Source organism: Mastomys coucha, unplaced genomic scaffold (genome assembly GCF_008632895.1).
Source record: "Mastomys coucha isolate ucsf_1 unplaced genomic scaffold, UCSF_Mcou_1 pScaffold4, whole genome shotgun sequence".
Lineage (NCBI taxonomy): Eukaryota > Metazoa > Chordata > Mammalia > Rodentia > Muridae > Mastomys > Mastomys coucha.
Window position 1 is genome coordinate 40,727,244 of NW_022196910.1, and position 22,545 is coordinate 40,749,788.

General features: G+C 36.7%; 1 pseudogene across 1 annotated transcript; it reads right to left on the reverse strand.

Moving 5' to 3' along the window:
* Positions 1–21,363: 21,363 nt before the first annotated feature.
* On the reverse strand, positions 21,364–21,995 carry LOC116076087 (annotated as a pseudogene). Its single transcript, XR_004112809.1, has one exon. The product of XR_004112809.1 is annotated as a U4/U6.U5 small nuclear ribonucleoprotein 27 kDa protein pseudogene (transcript).
* Positions 21,996–22,545: the final 550 nt, after the last annotated feature.

Consider the following 22,545-nt stretch of genomic DNA (forward strand, 5'->3'; position numbering starts at 1 on the left):
TTTATTGATTTAGTCAAAGAACCAGCTCCTGGTTTTGTTGATTCTTTGTATAGCTATTTCTTTCCACTTAGATGATTTCCATCCTGAGTTTGATTATTTCCTGCCTTCTAATCCTTTTGGATTAGAATTGTATTTGCTGCTTTTTGTTTTAGAGATTCCAGATGTGCTGTCAAGCTGGTCGTGTATACTCTCTTTAGTTTCTTTTTGGAGGCACTCAGAGATTTGAGTTTTCTTCTTAGGACTGCTTTCATTGTGTCCCATAATTTTAGGTATGTTCATTTCCTTCACCTGTTTGATTCTATTTTTCTGTAGTTCCTTAAGGGATTTTTGTGATTCCTCTTTAAGGGCTTCTAGCTGTTTACCTGTGTTCTCCTGTATTTCTTTGAGGGAGTTATTTATGTCCTTTTTAAAGTCCTATATCCTCATGAGAAGTGATTATACATCTGAATCTTGCTTTTCCAGTTTGATGATGTGTCCAGGACTTACTATGGTGGGAGAACTGTGTTCTAAGGATGCCGAGTAACCTTGGTTTCTGTTGCTTATTTTCTTATGCTTCCCTCTTGCTATCTGGTTATCTTTAGTTCTACCTGCCCTGGTTAAGTCTGACTAGAGCCTGTCATTCCTGTGATCCTGGTTGTGTCAGAACTCTTCAGAGTCAAGCTGTCTCTGGGATCCTGTGATTCTGGGATCCTGTGATCCTGGGCCTGTTTGAGCATCTGGGAGCAGAGCTTCCTCTAGGTGTTCTGGGACTGGCTGCAGAGTTTGTACCCAAAGTCTGCTCAGTATACTGGCACAGACAGATTGGAAGGAACCTGAGCCACTGGGTGGTGGAGTTCCTGTGGGTCTGGTACCACTGGTTCCAGTTACTCCTGGTGTTGGGACAGATGCTTCATTTTCATTAAATTCTAAATAGTTTTTAAATTATTTCTTTATTTCTTCCTTGACCAAGTTATCATTGAGTAGAGTGTTATTCAGCTTCCACATGTATGTGGGCTTTCTATTGTTCATGCTGTTATTGAAGACCAGATCTTTCTAATGAAAGACAGAAGGAGATTAGGTCTGCATGTAACAGGAGATGGGGAGGAACAAGGAGGAATAGAGGGAGGGCAAATTATAATTAGGACATATTGTATATGAAAATAATCTATTTTTAATAAAAAATGAGACACATGCACACACATACAGAGAGAGAGAGAGAGAGAGAGAGAGAGAGAGAGAGAGAGAGAACCATAAAACACATGGAAAGCCTCACCCCACACTGCCTCTTTGTTTACTTCCTACAGCCTGACTCATGATGGAAATCTTCCATCAAGTTCCTCAGAAGATTCAGTTTGTCAGCCATTCACCCACAGATATATGAACTACAATAAATGCCTGTTTATCAAAGTAGCTTACATTTGCTATTTTGTAATAGTGATAATAGATGAAATATGACAGCAGTTAGTAGCAATGGATGGAGGTTCTAAATTCTTAGAATACATAACTTCAGAGAAGCTAAAATAGTTATTCTTCAGTTTATATTAAGATTAATTTTATTAATATATTATATAAAATATCTTATATATATAGTATATGTAAATATATAGTATAATTATATACACATATATATAATTTCTTAGTTGTATGTATGTACAGATATACACATATACATAATTTATTTGCATTGCCTCACTAGTACCTAGATTAAAGTTAATTTCTTTTAAGGTCATATAAACTTAAATTCTCACAACTAAACAACATATGCCTAGATCTCTTAGAGCTTAATTTTATATGGAAATTCTTATTATATATTTGTATTTGTATATACTTTTAAAAATAAGTATTTTATGGCTTAATACCTGGTTGTGTCCCCCAAAATGCATATGTTGAAGCCTTAATGTCCATTATAATAGCATTTGACAAAAGGACCATGGGAAGATAGTCAGGTCATACACCATTAGAAGAGAGTCTTCCTTGAGGAGTTACTGAATTGATGAGAAAAACACATGAACACCCATTATTTTTCTCTCTCTTTCCTTCTATTCTCCCCATCTCTGCTTCTGTCTTCTTTCACTTTCTTTTTTTCTTCTATTCTTCCCCTGAAAAATATCCAATGAAAATCTAGGAAAAGAGTTTCAATATTATCTGACTGTGTTCCTCTCCTAATACCAGGTTGTTCAGTTGCCAAATGTGTGAGAATATGAATGTTGATTGTTTGAGCTACCAAAACTATTGAAATATATTAAATCAGTCAGAGTAAGATAACTAGATTTCTGAGTTTTCATGTTCATGTAGCCTTGGCTCCTAACTTGAAAATAAACATTTTAGAGGTAAGAATCATTTATCAAGCAAGAATTCTCATATTAAAATTCTTCTTGTAATCTTTGCCAAAATGATATTTTAAAAATAATAGAAAGTTCACATATTCTAAAAATAGCTTTATATGACATATACTACAGATGCATTAATATTTATAATCCTCATGATTTTGCCATTAACAAGATTGCTATCTTATGCATTAACTCAATGAAGCAAATATAGCAACCACATATGGATTACCACTAGTGCATCTTGAAGTGCAGAATATTATACTACCATAATTTTCAAAATCTTGATTGAGATAATGATTTTTATGAATGCTGGTCTTTTTATTTATTAAATATTCTAATTAGAAATAAACATTATTTCCTTAATGTTTTACCTAATAAACATATATGAATAAACTCCAAAAAGCTTGACATCTTTATCATCATTCAAGAATAAAGACATGTTTTCTTGAAATTATGCATCACTTTTCATTTAGACCTTCTGGGTTTTTTTCTGCTAATTCTTGTAGAATTTCAACAATTTACTTCTGTTGTAGTCATTCTCTCTTCTTATTGTATTCTCTCTCTGTCTGCTTCTCTCTGTGTCTGTCTTTCTGTCTGCCTCTTTCTCTCTCTCTCTGTCTCTGTCTTTCTTTGTCTCTGTCTTTCTGTCTCTCTCTCTCATTCTGTCTCTTGAAACTTCTGCCAGATATGCCTCCTATCCTCTACATATTCAATTTTATATCACCATTTTTATTACTTTGTGCTGCCCAAGTGTAGCCCGTGCAGTCGTCTCGCCAGCAAGAAGACACGCAGACACTAGGATCCTTCTGAAGCAAGCATTTATTGCATCATGAAGAGGAAGACCCCGAGCCACTAATCGGCACTGCTTATATACACCACAGCGCAGCGTGTCCGCCCATGATTGGCTGTTTGCTCATCACCCCATGTGATGCCCCGGGATGGGCCGTGACTTGGCGCCTTTTCACTCTACGCACATGCACAAACAGTTGTTTACCAGGAATCGACAGTGGATGTAGGCGCCATCTTGTCAAGGCGAATGCCTCTCCAGCTCTACCGCTATCCACACCCAAGTTCTTGAGTATGGGAATCCACTGTATCATGGTCAACATACCTCATTTGAGTACATAATTTATGCAAACTCAAGCCAGAAAAAATCATTAGAGGAAAGAGTCCACAAGACTCTTGAACTATACAGATAAGCTTCCCTTCCCCTACCCATCTTCCCTGTTATCTGAGGCATCAGGGCCAAGCCAAGGTACTCTCAGTAGCCTGATATCCCAGAGGATCCTCCATTGTCCCTCTGCCTCTTCCCCACTTCCATCAGACTCCTGAACCATACAGGTAAGCTGTCCTTCTCCCACATATCTTCCTTGCTCTCTGAGCCCTCCAGGCCAAATTGAGCTGCTCTGAGAAGACTGCCATCCCAAGGGACATCCATTCTCCTGCCACCTCTCTGCCCATCTTCATTAAACATGAGACTCCTGAACCATACAGAATCACAGGCCTGGAACCAAATGTCTCAAAAATACCCACCCGAGGCCTGCAACATCAATACCATCAAGGTTTACCCCAATCCCAATACCTATCACAAGAGTAATATCCAGGGACCAAACCCATCCAGATGGATAAAGGCTCTTAAAAGAACACAACCAACAAGAACTTCAATAGGATTGACAACCCTTAGCCAATCTAAGCAAGAGACAGAGAGACAGTATCCAAGTCAATAAAATCAGTAATGAAATGGGAGACATAACAACTGATATAGGAAATTCAAAGAATCATCATAACTTCCTTCAAGCCAATATCCAGCATCTAACTCAATGGAGATAAATTTAAAGCATTTCTCCTAAAATCAAGGTCAAGGACTCCCACTCTCTCCCTATGTCTTCAATATAGTAATTGAAGTTCTAGCCAGAGCAATAAGTCAACTAAAGACGATAAAGTGGATGGAAAATGGTAAAGAAGAAGTCAAAGTATCACTATTTGCAGATGATATGATAGTATACATAATCAACTCCAAAAATTCTACCAGAGAACTCCTACAGCTGATAAACATCTTCAGCAAAATGTCTAGATACAAAATTAATTCAGAGAAATCAGTAGCCCTCCTTTACACAAATGGTAAGCAGGCTGAGAAAAAAATAGGGAATCAATACCCTTTATAATATTCAAGAATAATATAATACGTTTTGTTGTAACTCTAACAAAGCAAGTGAAAGGATACCTGGAAAAAAAAAACAAATTAAAGAAGACACCAGAAGATGGAAAGATCTCTTATGCTCATAGGTAGATTAACATAGTGAAAATTGTTATCTTATCAATAATAATCTACAGATTCAATGCAATCTTCATGACAACCCAACACAATTTTTATAGACATTAAAAGAGTAATTCTCAAAATCATATTGAAAAACAAAAAATCCAGGAAAGTCAAAATAATCCTGAAAAATAAAAGAACTTCAAGAGGAATTGCTATTCCTTACTCAAGCTAAAACTACAGAGTAATAGTGATAAAAACTGCCAGGTATTCATACAGAAAGACATGTAGATCAATGGAATCAAATTGACAACCTAGAAATGAACCTACACACCTATAGGTACTTAATTTTTTGAAAAAGAAGCCAAAACCATGCACTGGAAAGATAAAAGTATATTCAACAAATGGAGCTGGACTAACTGCATGTCTACATGTACAAAAATGAAAATAGATCCATATTTATAATCTTGCACAAAACTCAACTGCAAGTGGATCAAGGACATAAAAGTGGACACACTAAATTTCATAGAATAGAAAGTGGGGAATACCCTTGAATGCATCGATATAGGAGACAAGTTCCTAAACAAAATACCAATGGCTAAGGTTCTAAGAGCAACAATTGATAAATGGGACTTCATGGAACTGCACAGTAAGGCAATGGGTACTGTCAATAGGACAAATCATCAGCCCACAGATTGGGAAAGTGTCTTCAACAACCCTACTTCTGACAGAATGCTCATACAGAAAATTTATAAAGAACTTAAGAAGGTGGACACTAACAACCCAAATATCCCAAATTTGAAAACGGGCTACAGAACTAAACAGAGAATTCTCAGCAAGGAATCTTGAATGGTCAAGAAGCACTTAAAGAAATCTTCATAGCACTTAGTCATCAGGGAAATGCAAACCAAAACAACTGTGAGGTTCCGTCTTACACCCATCAGAACAGCTAAGATCAAAACCTCAATAGATAGTAAATGCTGGCAAGGATGTGGATCAAGGGGAACACTCCTCCATTGCTGATGAGAGTGCAAATTTATACACCCACTTTGGAAATCAATTTGGCATTTTCTCAGAAAACTAGGAACAGTTCTAACTCAAAACCCAGCTATACCACTCCTGGGCATATAACCAAAAGATGCTCCAACATCCCACAAAGACACTTGCTCAACTATATTCATACCCGCTTTACTCATAATAGCCAGAAACTGTAAAAATCCTAGATGTCCCTCAACTGAAGAATGGATAAAGAAAATGTGGTACATCTATACAATATAATACTGTTCAGCTATAAAAAGCAAAATATCATGAATTTTTCAGGCAAATGTATGGAACTTGTGTGGATATCATCCTGCATGAGGTAACCCAGTCCTAGAAGGACATTTACAGGCTTATAAATATTTATAAGTGGATATTAGCCATAAAATACAGGTTCCATATTATACTCCATAGACCCAAAGAAGCTAAACAAGAAGGATGCCCCAAGTGAGGAAGTTTAAATCTCAATTAGAAAGGGGAATAAAATAGTCATAAGAGGCAGATGAAGGATGAGATATGGGAGGGAGAAAGGGTGGGGGGGATGGGGGCATTCATGATCAGTTGTGGACAGGAGAGGAGAAATAGCTAGATGGTCATCTTAATGAATGGAAATCTGTAACTAATGGGAATGAGGAAGTAGGTGCATCTCCATGATGAGACAGAGATCTGGGATAATGGGGGCACCCAAGTGTCAATGCAAGTAACCTTAGCTGTGAGTCACTACATTGGGGATATGGAAACTGAAGAGGCCACTTACTGTAGATAGAAAGGAACTCCAGTGGAGCAATAAAGACACTAAACCACACCCAAAACATTCAATCCAAAATGTATCATGTCTACAAGATATGTAGGCACACAGGAGCGAACAGAGACTTGGGGAACGCCCAACCAATAACCAGCTCAAACTGAGATGTATCCCATGGGCAAGCACCAATCCATTACTATACATACATACTATCTATTAGTGATAGTATGTTATGCTTACAGGTGTGTTTTCCTCTGAGAGACTCCACCCAGCAGCTGACTCCCAGTGATAGAGCCACCCACAGCCAAACAGTGGATGGAGCTTGGGGACTGTTATGGAAGCATAGAAGGAAGATTGAGGGAAGGAAATCCTTTCCTATGGATAGGAACCTCACAGGAAAATCAACAGAGCCAACTAACCGGGTCCTGTAGGTTGCTCAGAGTCAGAACAACTAACAAAAGAACATACACAGGCTGGACTTAGGCCTCTCTGTTCATATATAGCAGATGTGCAGCTTGGCCTTCATGTGTTCCTGAACAACTAGAACAGGGTTTATCCCAAAAGCTGTTTCCTGTATGTGGGATATGTTCTAGTAGCTGGGCTTCTTTGTCTGGCCTTGGTGGGAGAGGAAGCACCTAGCTTCATAGAGACTTGAATTGCCAGGAGTCTTTACACATATAAAGAAAAACACAAAATTAAGACCTATAATAATCTGTTATTTCCTATATTCTGGAAATAGAAGTTGTTGGTAGTTATATCTGGGGAATAAGGAGGACATTTCCATGCTGGTAAAGCAAGTCTATAAACCTAGCTGTCCAGCTGGCCTATTATTAGATCATGAGTTAACTCTTGCTGACCTACAGAAAATGCTCAGAAATAAACTGGGTAACTCAGTGAGTTCCTCAGTTTTAAAAGCCAAAAATTAAAACGTCTTCCACTATAGCTCAATGATAGATATGGCATGCCTAACATGTGCAAGCCCCTGGATTTTTGTCCCAACCCCTCAAAAAATAGCAGAAAAGTATAATTTTTAAATTATTATAAAATTGTATTTCTCTAAGTCATCCTATTTAGTATTTCTGTATGTAATAATAAGTAAACAAAAATATTGGGCAATTCCCAAACAGACAAACATGAATCTTCCCCAGATCCTGCCAGATAAAACAGAATATTTATATTGACACTTAACTGTTTTTAAGTCAGTAACCACCCATCTGTTTCCAAAAGTTTGATAATTATACAGCAAAAAAAAAAAAACAAAATAAAACAAAAAACCACAAATTATACAGGAAAAAAAATCAATCCATTTTAAATCTCAAGGTAACAAAGAATGGTATTAATATGTGCAAAAGCAGGTTCCCTTGGAGTCATGCTAAGACATAATAGGAACCACAACTCTCAAACATTTGCCTAATTAACATCACATTGTGGTATTAACATAACTTATTTCCTTTTTATTTGGGGCATGCTAGGAGTCAAGCAGATGACCTCACACATGTTAGATACTCAGTCTCCACCTCACCCATTTTTATTTGGGGCATGCTAGGAGTCAAGCAGATGACCTCACACATGTTAGATACTCAGTCTCCACCTCACCCATGTTTCCATCCCTCACAGCACTATGCACACATGCTCAGCTATAGCTCATTCAGTGCTGTTATAAAGGGGACATCACGGGGTTCCTCGTCTTATTTTAAAGCAAGAGAATTGTGATCACAGATGTCCACAGTCATTATCATGTTCTGTTTCAGAACTTTTCCTAAAATGGATGAAGTTTCTGAATAGTAAACACTGAGAAATGCCTCTTGATACAATTCGTGAAACCATGGTGCTGACCCCACTCCTCAGTTAACACTGAGTTCGTCAGCAAGGTCTTTAATCATTATTCATTAGATGAATTTATCAAGGTTTTAATCTTTTCATTCTGTGTACTCTCTTCTTTCTATTTCAGGTCTATTTGTTTTTTTTTTTCTTTGTTTTGTATGTCTGTGTGTGTGTGTGTATGTGTGTGTGTGTATGTCTGTGAGTGTGTGTGTGTGTCTGCGTATGTGTGTGTGTGTATGTCTGTGTGTGTGTGTGCGTGTGTGTGTGTGTGTGTGTGTGTGTGTGTGTGTGTGTGTGTGCTTGCCCGAGTACGTGTGTATTCAGATGTACCTGGTAGTGATAACAGCATGAAGTATCTCTCTGTTTTCTCCTCTTGGAGTCATAATTCACCCTTTTTTTTTTTAACCATGTTTCTCTCTCCAACTTCAAAAGCAGCAACAAAAAATGGTCTGTACCTGATTTTCACTCTTGGTCTTTCTGGGACAAATTGAAGAATGACTGAATTAGGGACCCACATTCAATGCACATGATATTTTTAACCTAAGATCTCTAAATTTAAATAATTATTAACAGTTCCTCTTCCTATGTGTTATTGCATTCAGTTCATTGATGAGAAACTCATTTCATCTTTCATCTACACACTGATTCAAGGATGTGTTTCCTTCCTTCCTTTGCTGCACTCAGAATGCCACCCAAGTGCCCACTGTATACTGTGGACTCCCTCAGTATACTGATTTCTGTGTGGTAGATATTTCTTACCTTTCTGTCAGCATTTAGAGCATTAATATTTTGTACTGTGAAACAAATGTTTACAATTTTCTGGCTCAAATCCACACTCATTTTTATTTCACGTTCTTCTATGTCAGAAGATCAGGCCTAACATGGTACAGGTGTGTCCTCTGTTCCATGCATGAGACCCCATCATGAAAGCTGTACCCTTTGTTCCTTTCTAGAGGTTGTGATAATTCCCTTTCTCTGTGACATAGGTGGGTAGTTTTACATTCCATTATCTCTTACCTTGCTGATTATTATTGCAAAGCTTCCTTTCCCTCCTAGAACCAACTGTATTCCTTTTCATCAGACAATTTTTACCTTCAGAACCAGCAACAGTCAGCTATGTCTTCACATTTTCAAAATCTCTACACTCCATCTCTAGCTGTTGAATTTTTTTACTAAGAACTTATTTGAAAAAAATTATCCATCTAAACAATACATTGCAAATGGGCACCCAGTATTCAGATCGATAAGTTCAACCAAATACCTAAAGATTTCTTTTCTTTAATTCAAGGTAACATATATTTATATAATCTGACAATGGATATATAATCATTGTTAGAATGGAAATATGGTCCTGTGCACACTTCCTGTAGCACACATTTTCCTTTGATACCTTTAAGGAACTATCTGGACTAGTGCTCAAATTGGAGCCCAGCTAACATTCAGGTGAGAATTTGGAATAGCCGTGGAATTGAAAATGATATTCTCAATTCATAAGAGCAAACTAAAGTGAAATGAAGCTTTAAAAGAGTCAACAAAATAAATATATTTAAGTTCATTCTTTCCCTTTTATTTTTTAATAAATGAGAAGTCCATTGCAACAAAGCAGTAATGTCATAATCACTTATTACAGTTATGAAATTATTGTAGTTTTGACAATATGAGGAGTAAACAGGTCTGCACAACTAGCCATAGTCCAATGATAGGAAGGTTGGAAACATGAGGTCCTAAGAATGGCTTTACATTTGACAGTGCAAGAAGCACTGTTGAAGCATCATTATCTGTGAGGTTTGCAATCAGGTAGAAGGAGATACAGTTTTAAAAAAATAGTGTGATGACTTGAGATCTAAAGGTCAACAGAAGGAATTTCATTTGAAGCTCAGTATAGTGGTAATTGCTCCAGCTACAAGACAGTGAAAATGACCTCAGAAATGGTGCCTTTTCTGACTTGCTAATTGCATCAACCTAGCCAGTATGAGGAAAGGAATCGGAGTAATTGGTGTGGCATGATGAATTCAGGGGATGTCCTGGCCCCATCTCAATTGCAGCAAATAAACCCATGAGACAAAGCATTGCTGTGGTACTGAGGAGTTATTCAGTGCATGAACTCAGCATGCCAGACTTCTGCATAATGACTTGCTAAGGAGGAACAGACTGAGAAGTTATTTCCTGTGTATGTTTTGGGCCATAAATATACCTGGCACCCTAACCTGTGGGAGATATTGGAAATAGCCACTCCACAAGTGTTGAAACAGAATGAAAGCTGTCAATCCAATCCTCTGGAGTATGAGAGAAACCATCTGGCTGTGTCTTCAAAGAGTGCTTTCTCAGGAGGAATAGAGGTGAGAACTACTGAGCAAGGTGGAGGGATCTGTCATCCATTCTGTGATTCAGAGGACATGTTCATCTGATGAAAAGCACATGCAACTATTAATGCAAAGTTAAGCAAATCTGGAAATACAAAATAGGTACTGGGCAGGGGAAAAGAAAATACAGATGGGCTTTATTTTTTTAAAACTCCAGATGAATAGCTAATGAACAGAGAGATGAAGATGGAATTTAAAAATTGTTGATTAAACAGATGTTGCTCCAAACACCTCTTTGCCACAGAAAACTTTCTCATTGCAATAACTTTTAGAAACTCATTTGCAGAAATACAGTGTGTACTCAAATTAGCTATTTTTGTGTCATTTTAATGAGATGTTTTTAAAATGTGGATTGCTTATAAATAACATTAATTTAGAATATTTTTGTTTGTAAATAGCATAATGATTTCTAGAATAATGCCTATCCAATTTGAGGGGGCAAAATCTTGACAAAAAAGATTTGTCCAATGATGTAAATTTATTTATATATTACACCAATTTTTATGATTATGGTACCTCCCTGTTATAAAATGCCTTTGACTACCACTTTCTAAGAAAGTACAATCTTCAGTATTCTACTCTTTACTCTAAACCCACAATGTTACATTAGCCTATACCTTATGATTACACACCTTGTCAAATAGCTGTATAGAATTTCTTGAGATTGAAGAGAGTGAAACATACTATTTTTCTCAGAGTGCTATTTTAAGTCAATGGTGATATATATATATATATATATATATGTATATATATATATAAAATAAGGATTTTCATTTACTCTTTAAGAGCTTCATACATGGATACAGGTTCACCTCTCTTATTCATGGCCAACTTCTCCTGCCCACCTTCCACCCTCTGAAATTCATGTACCTTTCTTTCTTTTTTTTTTTTTTTTTTTTTTTTTTTTTTTTGGAAATCAGACATTAGATTTTATTTGTAAAAGACACTCCATACTTTCTTAATGATCCCGTAAAATCCATTCTGTACAGTCAATTTCACCTTTTGAATATTGACTCTAAATGGTCAATGGTCCCCTAAATGGTTAATGTTTTTTTTAATAAGGCATCGATTATATAATATTTTTTTTATTTTAGATATTTTCTTTATTTACATGTAAATTTCTCCATTCCCAGTTTCCCCTCCAAAAAACAAAGAAACAAACAAAAACAACAAAAACAAACCCCTGTTGCCTCCCACTTCCCCATGCCTGCCACCCCACCCTTTCTTTTCCATAAGTTGTACTTTAAGTCCAGTTACTGCTGCCGATATATTCATGTGTGAAGGGTCACTCACTTGAGTATATTTAGCATTCTAATACTCATCCTTAAAGATATGCACCTTTATATGTCCTGGAAGCCATCCATTGTCAGTAAGTCCACAGCTAGGAGTGAAAGCTACTGTTCCCCTTCCTCATGTGATAAAATAATAACTTAGTCCTAAAGACTGATAAAATATTATCAGAGACATTCCTATTTCTCTGTACCTTTAGCCTATTATCATTATCTCCCATAATTTTGACACATATTTAGGATAAAACATTAAGCATGAAAGCTCTCAATTCAAATACTATGCCCATTACTAATTTGCTTTATGATTTAAAAAAAAAACTATTTTATTCTAGACAAAGATTTGTGGATTTTCACAAGGGGTTTTGTGATTATTAATGGATACATACATGAAAACCTCACTGCTTGATTAAATACAGTCAGTACATGTCTTCCTTTTCAAATTTACAACATACTTATATTTTTAATTTATACAACTCTAATACTACCTATTTCAATCAAGTTATATTTTGCATTTAACTCATGTTTTCTATTGTAAGCTTCTACTAGATTTTACTTATACCACCTGGAACTTTTTACTCTGCTATTTCCTCCCAAAACAAAATGAATGAATGTATGAAGCACCTGTCTCACATAGGTGGAAGAAGTTTTCTGTATATTTTTGAATTTTTAAAACAGAGCTTACTCAAGACCAAAAGGCAGAGCTTTAATTGCAACACCAATGTTGGTTGAATTTCCACTCATTTTTAAAAAAACAGTGTCTTAGTTATGATTTCTCTTACTGCGAGAAAAAACTTTGACCCAAATGCAAGTTGTGGAGGAAAGGTTTATTCAATTTATATTTCCAGATTATAGTCCTTCACCAGAGGCACTTAGTACAGTAACTGAGACAGGGCAGGATTTGATGCAGAGACCATGGAGGAGTGCTGATTACTGGCCCGCTTCCCATGACTTGCTCAGCCTGCTTTCTCTTAGAACCCAGGACCACCAGCTCAGGGGTAGCACTACCCACAATGGGCTGGGCCCACTGTTCACTTATTGAGAAAATGCCTTACAGCTGGCTCTCATGGAGGCATTTCCTCAACTGAGGCTCCTTCTTCTTTGAGGACTCTAACTTGTATCAAGGTGACACACCAAACCATTCAGTACAATTGACACATTGTTAACACACAAACACATCACTATTAAACCATAACCCTTCCTTTCATATTCATTCACAAGATCTCACATTAAAAACAAAAGTAACTTGAAAAGTCTCACAGTCAGGTCAACACTTCCAACAAAATGGCAGTGTAGAAAATGAACATAAAAAATTCAATTGCCATGCAGAGCATTGCATTATCTCTCATCAATGGGAGGGGTTATCCTTGGTCCTCTGGAAGCTTGATGCCCCAGCATAGCAGAATGCTAGGGAAGTGAAGTGGGAGTGCATTAGAGGGAGGAGCAATCTCATAGAATCGGAGGGGGGTGAATGGGATAAGGGGTTTGCAGAAAGGAAACCTGGAAGGGGAATAACATTTGAAATATATAATAAATAAAACAACTAATAGAAATTTAATAAAAGAAAACAGCTGGTTTTATTTCTACAAACATATGAACATAAACCTTAAAGATACACCAATATGTGCTGGAGATACTTGATATTTATCTGAGGAAGGATGAGTCTACATTTCAGTCTTTTATAGTACAATATCATTTCAAGAGAAAATAAGCAAAGACAAGCATTCTTGGGCATAACTCCAGCCGTTTGTGAAATAATAACAAATATCAGCAAATAGCAATTAATAAATTATCACTTAACAAATAGAATCTCATTAAATCATAAAGCTCTTGTACAGCAAAGGGAATAGTTAATCCAGTGAAGACAAAGCTGTGCCTTCCACATTAACTCAGTGGCATTCTGTTCCTCTCTCTCTCTCTCTCTCTCTCTCTCTCTCTCTCTGTCTGTCTCTCTCGATCTCAACATTTTTAAATGTTTTGATTATTTTATTTATTTATATTTCAAATGTTATCCCCCTTTCCAGTTAAACCACCTATCCCCTCCCTGTCCATCCCTGCTTCTATGAGGGTACTCCCTAACCTACCCTTGCCCTCCTGCATCAGCACATCAGCATTCCCCTATGCAGGGTTATTGAGCCTCTACAGGACCAAGGGGCTCCCCTCCTATTGATGCCAGATAAGATAACCCTCTGCTACATATAAAGTTGGCTCCTTGGTTGGTGATTGAGTCCTTTGGAGCTCTGAGGGTACTAGTTAGTTCATATTGTTGTTTGTCCTAAGGGGCTGCAAACCCTTCAGCTCCTTTGGTCCTTTCTCTAACTCCTTCATTGAAGACCCTGTACTCAGTTCAATGGATGGCTGTTAGCCTCTACTTCTATATTAGTCAGGTACTGTCAGAGCCTCTCAGGAAACAGCTATATGAGGCCAGCTTGTCCTTCCTTCAGTCTCTGCTCCATAGTTAGTCTCGGCAACTCTTTCCATGGGTAATTTGTTCACACTTTTAAGAAGGAATGAAATGTCCACATTTTGGTCTTCCTTCATCTTGAGTTTCTTCTGGTTTGTGGGTTGTTCTTCCTGTATTCTGAACTTCTGGGCTAATAACCACCAACCAAGGAGTATACATGGTGGGACTGATTGTTCTGGCAGCATGTGTATAGTAGAGGATTGCAAAGTTGATCATCAATGGGAGGAGAGGCCCTTGGCCCTGTGAAAGTTCTGTGCCCCAGTGTAGGGGAAGGCCAGGACCAATAAGTGGGAGAGGGTAGGATGGCAATCAGGGGGAGAGGGGAGGCAACAGGTGACATGTAAATAATGAGAATATCTAATAAAAAAAGTTGAAGTCATGTATATCTCCATGTGTAATCTCTGGTTGGTTTAATCCATGGTAGCTCTGTGGGGTTTGGTTGTTTGATATTGTTCTTCCTGTGGGGTTGCTAACCCCTTCAACTCCTTTGTATTTCTCCTAACTCCTTCATTGGGGTCCCTGTCTCTGTCTGATAGAGTCCCTGCAGTCTTCAAGCATCTACATCTGTATTGCTCAAGCTCTAGTAGAGTTTCTCAGGGCAGAGCCATACCAGACCTAGACTCCTGTCAGCAAGCACTTCTTTTTATTTTTGAAATAGTGTTTCTCTCTTCCTGGAACTCACTCTGTGGACCAGGCTGGCCTTGAACTCAGAAATCCACCTGCCTCTGCCTCCCAAGTGCTGGGATTAAAGGCATGAGCCACCACTGCCTGGGTCAACAAGCACTTCTTGACATCAGAAATAGTATCTGGGTTTGGTGTCTTCAGATAGGATGGATCCCTAGGTTGGGGAGTCTCTGGGTTGTCTCAATATCTGCCTTTGCTTCAATATCTGCTCCACTCTTTGTCCCTGCATTTCCTTTTGACAGGAGCAACTCTGGGTTAATATTTTTGAGACGGGTGAGTAGCCCCATCCCTCAACCAGGGGCCATGCCTAATATCTGGATATGGTCTCTATAGGTTCTCTCCCCTTTGTTGGGTCTTTCTGCCCTGTTGAGTCTTGGGGGCCTTTTGAATCCCTGGCATCTGGGACTTTCTAGTGGCTTTCCCTGGTCCCCATCCCCCACTGCCACATATCTCCATTCAATTTTCTGACTCTCTGTACTTGTCCCCATCTCCTCCCATACCTGATCCTGCTCCTTTTTGTGCCTCCCCTACTCTCTTCCTTCCAGATCCCACCCTCTCTCTACTTCCAGTGATTATTTTGTTCCCCATTCTAAGTAGGACTGTAGCATCCACGTTTTGGTCTTCCTTCTTCTTGGGTTTCATATGGTCTGTGAGTTGTATTGTGTGTATTCTGTGCTGGTTTTGGCTAGTGTCCATTTATCAGTGAATACATATTATGTATGTTCTTTTTTGACTGGGTTACCTCACTTGAGATAATATTTTCTAGTTCCATCCATTTACCTGTGAATTTTATAGTCGTTGTTTTTAATAGCTGAATAGCACTCCATTGTATAAATGTACTACATTTTCTGTATCCATTCTTCTATTGAGGGAAATTTGGGTTCTTTTCAGCTTCTGGTTTTTATGAACATAGTGGAGCATGTGTCCTTGTTATATGTCCTCTTAGGTGTATGCTGAGGAGTAGTATAGCTGGGTCCTCAGGTAGACTATGTTCACTTTACTAAGGAACTGACTGACTGATTTTCAGAGTGGTTGTACCAGCTTGCTATCCCACCAGTAATGGAGGAGGTTTCCTCTTTCTCCACATTCTCGGCAGCATATACCGTTACCTGAGTTTTTAGTATTAGCCATTCTGACTGGTGTGAGGTGGAATCTCAGGGTGGTTTTGATTTGCATTTATTGGATGACTAATGGTATTGAACATTTCTTTAGGTGCTTCACAGCCGTTTGAAACCAATAGACAATAGATAGATAGAAGTAGTTCAGTTTTACACTTATAACTAAACTTCTAGAATGACAGAAGACATCAGAAAAATAAAGGGGGAAATGAAAGAATACTAGACTTTGGAGTGCTTTACAAATTTGTCATTTGTTTGTTTGTTTTTGTCTTTTATTCCACATAATAGCAGAAAATTTTGCTGGAGTCTATGAATAATTTCAGTCAAGTTTGGAACAGGTGCTGTTTTTTTATTTTCTTTCTAGTTTCCAAAAATAGCAGACACATTGATACTGATCAGAGGATTCATAGTTTTATAGCAGGAACTGTGTAAGGACTAGGCTTAACTGATGGAGTAAAATGAACACAAACTCCAGGTAGCATCTCCATGTATAGAAAAAAAAAAGATGTTTTAGATGTGTTGAATATATTGTCCAAAGAATGGATGGCCTATTTTAAATACACTGAGACTATTCAGTGGTAGGAGTGAGTGAGTCTATGGCATCAGTTGGAGGGAAAAATATCTGTGTGTGCATGCATGTCTGTTTGATTAAAAACATCATATTTATGTATGAAATTTTCCAACAAAATTTTTCAACAAACAGAGTATTCCAAGGTTTCCCATTTTTTACATAATGCCTGGCTATGGGTATCACTGATTTCTCTCATCTACTGCAGGAGGAAGCTGAGCAATGCCCTGATCATATTGCCTTTGTATTTTCTCACTAAAGACAACTGGAGCTGAGCCATAATGGTATGGCTTATGGTCCACCTTTCAGAGAGGACTCTGAAGGATGCAGAAATACACTAGGTCACCTGATCCATGCCACTACCTGTGTATATGTCCTCTAGATGAGACTGAAAGTGGATCTGCATTCTTATTTCAGCTAATCACAGGTCCAAATCAGAGAATAGGATTCTTTAACAAAATTTTCCCATATAAATATTATATATACATAATACATATATTATATAACCTATATATACTAAGTGTATATAAATAAGATATATTAATTCATCATGTTAAATATCATACCTAAAAGAGTAAGAGCCAGCATGAGATTTTTCCAAAAGCCACTCCATTTTGGGATATATATATATATATATATATATATATATACATATTTCCTTCTTGATGACATATTTTCAAATGAATTTTAAAATTACTAATTAAAAAATACTATCAGTTTGTTAATGAAATGTTTAGTGTTTTAATAAATACTGTGAGAATAAACAATCACAAGTCAATACTTTAATTTTATAATAAATGTCATTCTTCCTAATAATTTGGTGAGATTAAACATATTTTACATTTATTTTAGAAAGTTTTCTTCTTAGAGTTGCATGACTATGTCTATACCATCTCTATAATGTGTGCCAAATACTTAGGAAGTATTTTCATGATCAATAAAAATGAGTTCTCAATCAAAAATAGTTTTCTTTTTATTTTATTTATCATAAGGAACTAATAATTCTCATATTTTTCACTATTATTATAAAGCACAGAAATACGTTTTATAAGTTATCCGATACATTTAGAGTTCCAAATTAATATTTGACTAGTTTCCTTTTCCTTTAATTTATGTTCATAATACGTGTTGTTTTAAGCATTCCTGTGACAGTGTGTTCTGTGACTATGACCCAGCAGTGTCAGCTATGCCAGTAAACTGCTTCAAATGCCAATGTTTTCCCTTTGTCTCAATATCCTCTACAATTTCTACCCATGTGCACACATATACACAAAGACATGGCTATACATTTTCATCCAGATCATTCAGTAACTATGGAGGTATAAAATAAGGTTCATTAACTCATCATGTTTAACATCATAGCTAAAAGAGTAAGAAGCAGCATAAGTGTTTTAAAGGTCATTACATTTTGAACAATGTATTCATGTCTTCTGTCCTTTAGAGACAGTGAAGTGGTTATGAAAAGCATTATCCAGTCGTAATTATGAGAACAATAATTACTGGTGAAAAATTTACATGATTTACAACATGACAAGTGTTCATGTGAAATCTTATGACTACTCTTTAATTTTTTCTACTATTATACTAATGTTACTATCAGAAAATAAATAATTGGCACTTCCATCACCTTAATACAAAGAGAAGTACCAGTTCTTAGAGGAGACATGATGTAGATCTTCAGACCTTTATACTATCGTGTTATCTTTAACATTTATTAGCACAATGAACTTGAGCTTTTTCTGAGAGAAAGCACATAAATAAATGAAACATATTTTAAGTGCCAATTTTATTTACTGTTTGTTAGAGGTACAAATTTCAAAATCAAACCACCTGAGTGGATTAGTAGTAATGATAGTTCAGAAGTATTTATGTTAAACCCAGTTGTTGTAAATAGTCCCTCTTTCTTTTGTGTATTATTACTTTAGTAGACAAACCTAAAGACAAAGTAACATATCAGATGAAGGTTAGCTCATAGGAATTCTAAGAGGCTACCTAAATGTATTACTTATTTAAATGCTAAGTATTTATTTTTGACAACATAATATTTCAAATTTGCTACGCTGTGTTCAGATAAGGCATTGCTGAAGGGTCTTTGGGAAATTCTATATGAATAAGATCTCATACTATCTTACAAGTTATTAGCAGTCCTGTGGAAGCATCATCTGTGATTTTATATTATAAAGGGTAGAGTTAATAAAGAAAAAGTCAAAACAAAATGTTGACTAGAAAGAGAATACAGATACATTCAGGACATAACAACAATAAAAGTTTTATGAAAAAGTAAGATCTAGGTTAGGACATCATAAATTCCTTAATTACAAAAGTTCTGATACATTAATATGGAAGGTATATTGTTTGTCACATATGCTTCTGAAATAAAGATGTTGAACAATATCCCAATATGTCAACAATTTAAAGAATTCATATTTTTATTACTTAAAAACTAAAATTACATGTTGCCACATTTTAAACATTTTTCTAAGAAAAGAAGTGGGTCCCTTTAGGCTAAACTAAATGTATTATTTTTCTTTGCACAACAGTAAGCCTGGGCCCCAGCATTCCATTAACTCCTATTACCTTAAATATCTTATACAATGATAAGATACATTTGTAGATATTAATGAATTCAAATTTGATTTTGTTAATCTGTGAGAGAGCAGGAAGAAAAAGAGGCACAGATATGGGAGATAGGCAGAGACAAATTTGTGACATTGAAATCAGAGTAGAGGGGAAGAAATTTGACATTATGGAAATGTCAACACATCTCTTTCACATAAGGAAATCAGATCCCAAATGTCTGTAGGCATTCTGCACTTCTGAAGAGAGAGACACATGCTAACCCTCAGTTTTGCTCAATTTATTTTCACCACAGAGCTTGCCCTTCTACTGAAACTTGTTGCAGAGTCAACTGAAGATATCACAGAAAGCCCCAGATATTCTGTACACACATTCAGTAGATCTCACATACTGTGTAGTTCTAATGGCCTGAAGTTGCTAAGGAAAATATACATGTTACTATAAATAAAGAAAAGTCTCATGTGGTTGTTAAAGTCTCATGATATTGTTAAAGTTTATTTCATAGATATTCCATCCTGAGAATATTATTTCATAATTTTATGAAGCTCTCACCAGTCTTCTTCTCCAGTTTATACTGGTTAGGGCACTCTAAAGGAAGAGAACACAAAATAATAATTTGTAATATATGTGAATATGTATTGGGAGAAGATTTATTAGACTGGCTTAAACAATACAGTCTGAGCAGTCCAACAGTGACTTCCTCACAGAGAAGATGCTGAGAATTCACTTACTACTTAGTCCATAAGAGTAGGTAAATCGCCGGACAGTGGTGGCGCACGCCTTTAATCCTAGCACTTGGGAGGAGAGGCAGGCGGATTTCTGAGTTCGAGGCCAGCCTGGTCTACAGAGTGAGTTCCAGGACAGCCAGGGCTACACGGAGAAACCCTGTCTCAAAAATACCAAAAAAAAAAAAAAAGAGTAGGTAAATCAAGAGTACAGATATAGGGCTAAAGTAATTCTGGACTACTTGAAGGCCATAAGTTTTAAGGTCCTGTTGGAAGGATGAATAGGTTAGGTCCTAATATCAGCATGCATCCACAAAATCCAGATGCACCTGCAAGCAAAAGGGTGACAGACTTAATAAAGAGTAAAAACTATTTCCCTGAACCTCGCTATTTCTAAGACACTTCTGGAAAGAACTGCTACAGACAGGGCTGCTATTCCTACCTCATTTAATTAAGAAAGTCCGCAGCTAGAGAGATAGATCAGAGATTAAAAGTGTCCTCTGACCTTCCAAAGGAACACCAGGAAGCTGCTAGCCTGAGAACAGCAACAGGGGCTTGATTAACTCTCCTGGACAAAACAGGCACCAACTGCACTCAATGTATATAACCACATACATGCATGTAATTACAATATTTAAGGAAAATAGATATGTTTTTAAGCCAAGTAATTCTTTCAGATGTCTCCCACAAATTTGTTTCCTGGTTGAATCCAGATCCTGTCAAGTTAAAATTATTAACAATCACAAGTTTTTCTCTCTATTTTTCCTAGTATATTTGCTTTAGTTTTATGCTTGCTATTTCCTGACTGTCAACTTTTGTAGCAACTATTTGCTGTCATATTCAGTTTTAGTAGAAAATATAAATTATTGGAAGTGCATATCAGATAATAGGATTTTTGTGTAGACTGTTTTTTAGCTTTTGTGTCCTTAGATCTGTGAGGCAATCATACTCGGAAGGGCCATTCTAATAAGCAGTTATGTCAAATGAAGCAGAAGCTTTGGAGTAATAAACATTAAAAAATATATAATAGTCATTTAGTAATGTGTGCTATAAGCACATTTCTTCAGCATGAATAAGTATTTTGTTTCAAATAAAACTAAAATATAAACAAATAACATTATGAGAAGTAAAGTAAATTGAATATTTTTTCTAAAATCAAAGACCAAATGAAGTTTTTCAATTTCTTTGGTATAGAAGGAATGGACTAGTTTTTTTTTGTTTGTTTGTTTGTTTTTTTGTTAAATGGGTAGAAATATTGTTTTATTGGGGAAATGTATGTGATTTACTTTCAGTTTTTAAGAACACCCAGCAAGCATCCAAGAAGGAAGCACACACAGTTTCAAAGGAACAAGGACAGACAAATGGGCTGGTGGCCGACACTGCCTCGAACAGTAAGGAAACTGGGTGTCATAAATAAGACTTTCTTACTTTATAAGAAGGAAGAATCAAGATCCTGTTTTGATGTGTATTAAATACAAAATATAAAATACTCTCTGACCCAGATGAGGGGGGGAATCCTCTATCCAACACCTCAAGTCTCATGCAATAAAATCCAAAGGTCTGTTGAATCCGCCTTTTCGATTCATGTACTGCCTGTATTTGCTCTTCTGAGACACGTTGATGGCATAGGCATTTACAGAGCCATCTACCTTCTTTCCTTTTGTGGAGTCAAAAGAGGCAAATCCCATTAATTTCATCATTTCTATTTCTTCCTCCGTTTTACCCTCCAGATCTTCCTCAGTGATCTGACGTTCTTTGTTCTTTATTTCTTTAGTTTCTTTCTTTTCCTCATCTCTTCTTTCTTTCAGTCGAGAAGGGGAGGGAGATGTGGATCTATGTTGCCTTGGAGACCTGGAGCGTCTTCGGTGTGGAGATCTTGAGCGGCTCCTTCTGCGATCTCTATCCCTGGACCTGGACCTTTCTCGGCGTCTTCTTTCTCGATCCCGAGATGTGGACCGGGACCGCCTATGTTCCCTGCCCGGGGAGCGGCTACGACTTCGACCCATCGGAGTCCTCCTCCTCCTCCGCCTCCTCCTCCGACTGCCCCGGAAACGACTCCATAACTCTGTTTCTTTGTTTTTTAAAAGACTCCTCCAAAAATTGTTTTGTTCACTCAGAAGGCAAATTCCTTCTGTAAAGAAAATTTCTCTAGTATAACTTCTTTTATTTTAAATGTACACATTTAGTGTTGTTCCCTTCTGCCTATTAATTGCTTGTGTTATCAGGATGTTTTTTTCCAGTTAATGTATCTAAAACTTCCATTAAGTCAGTTAAATATTATTTACATTTTAAAACCCCATGCTGGTTGATGTCCTAGTAATTTGTGTCAATTTGAGGTTCTTACTGTTAACAACATTTTCAAAATCTATTTGTGAATGTAAATTCAGTAGTGGGAAATCACTGCATAAGTATCATACTATTAACCATTCTCTAAAACAATGTTGAAAAATATTGTAGGGCTATAAAATATTTACTTTAGCCCTCTTGGTAACACATATAATATATGTGTGTGTGTGTGTGTGTGTGTGTGTGTGTGTGTGTATTTTTCTTTTTACTCAAATATTTTTCTTTGATTTTGTAGACATGA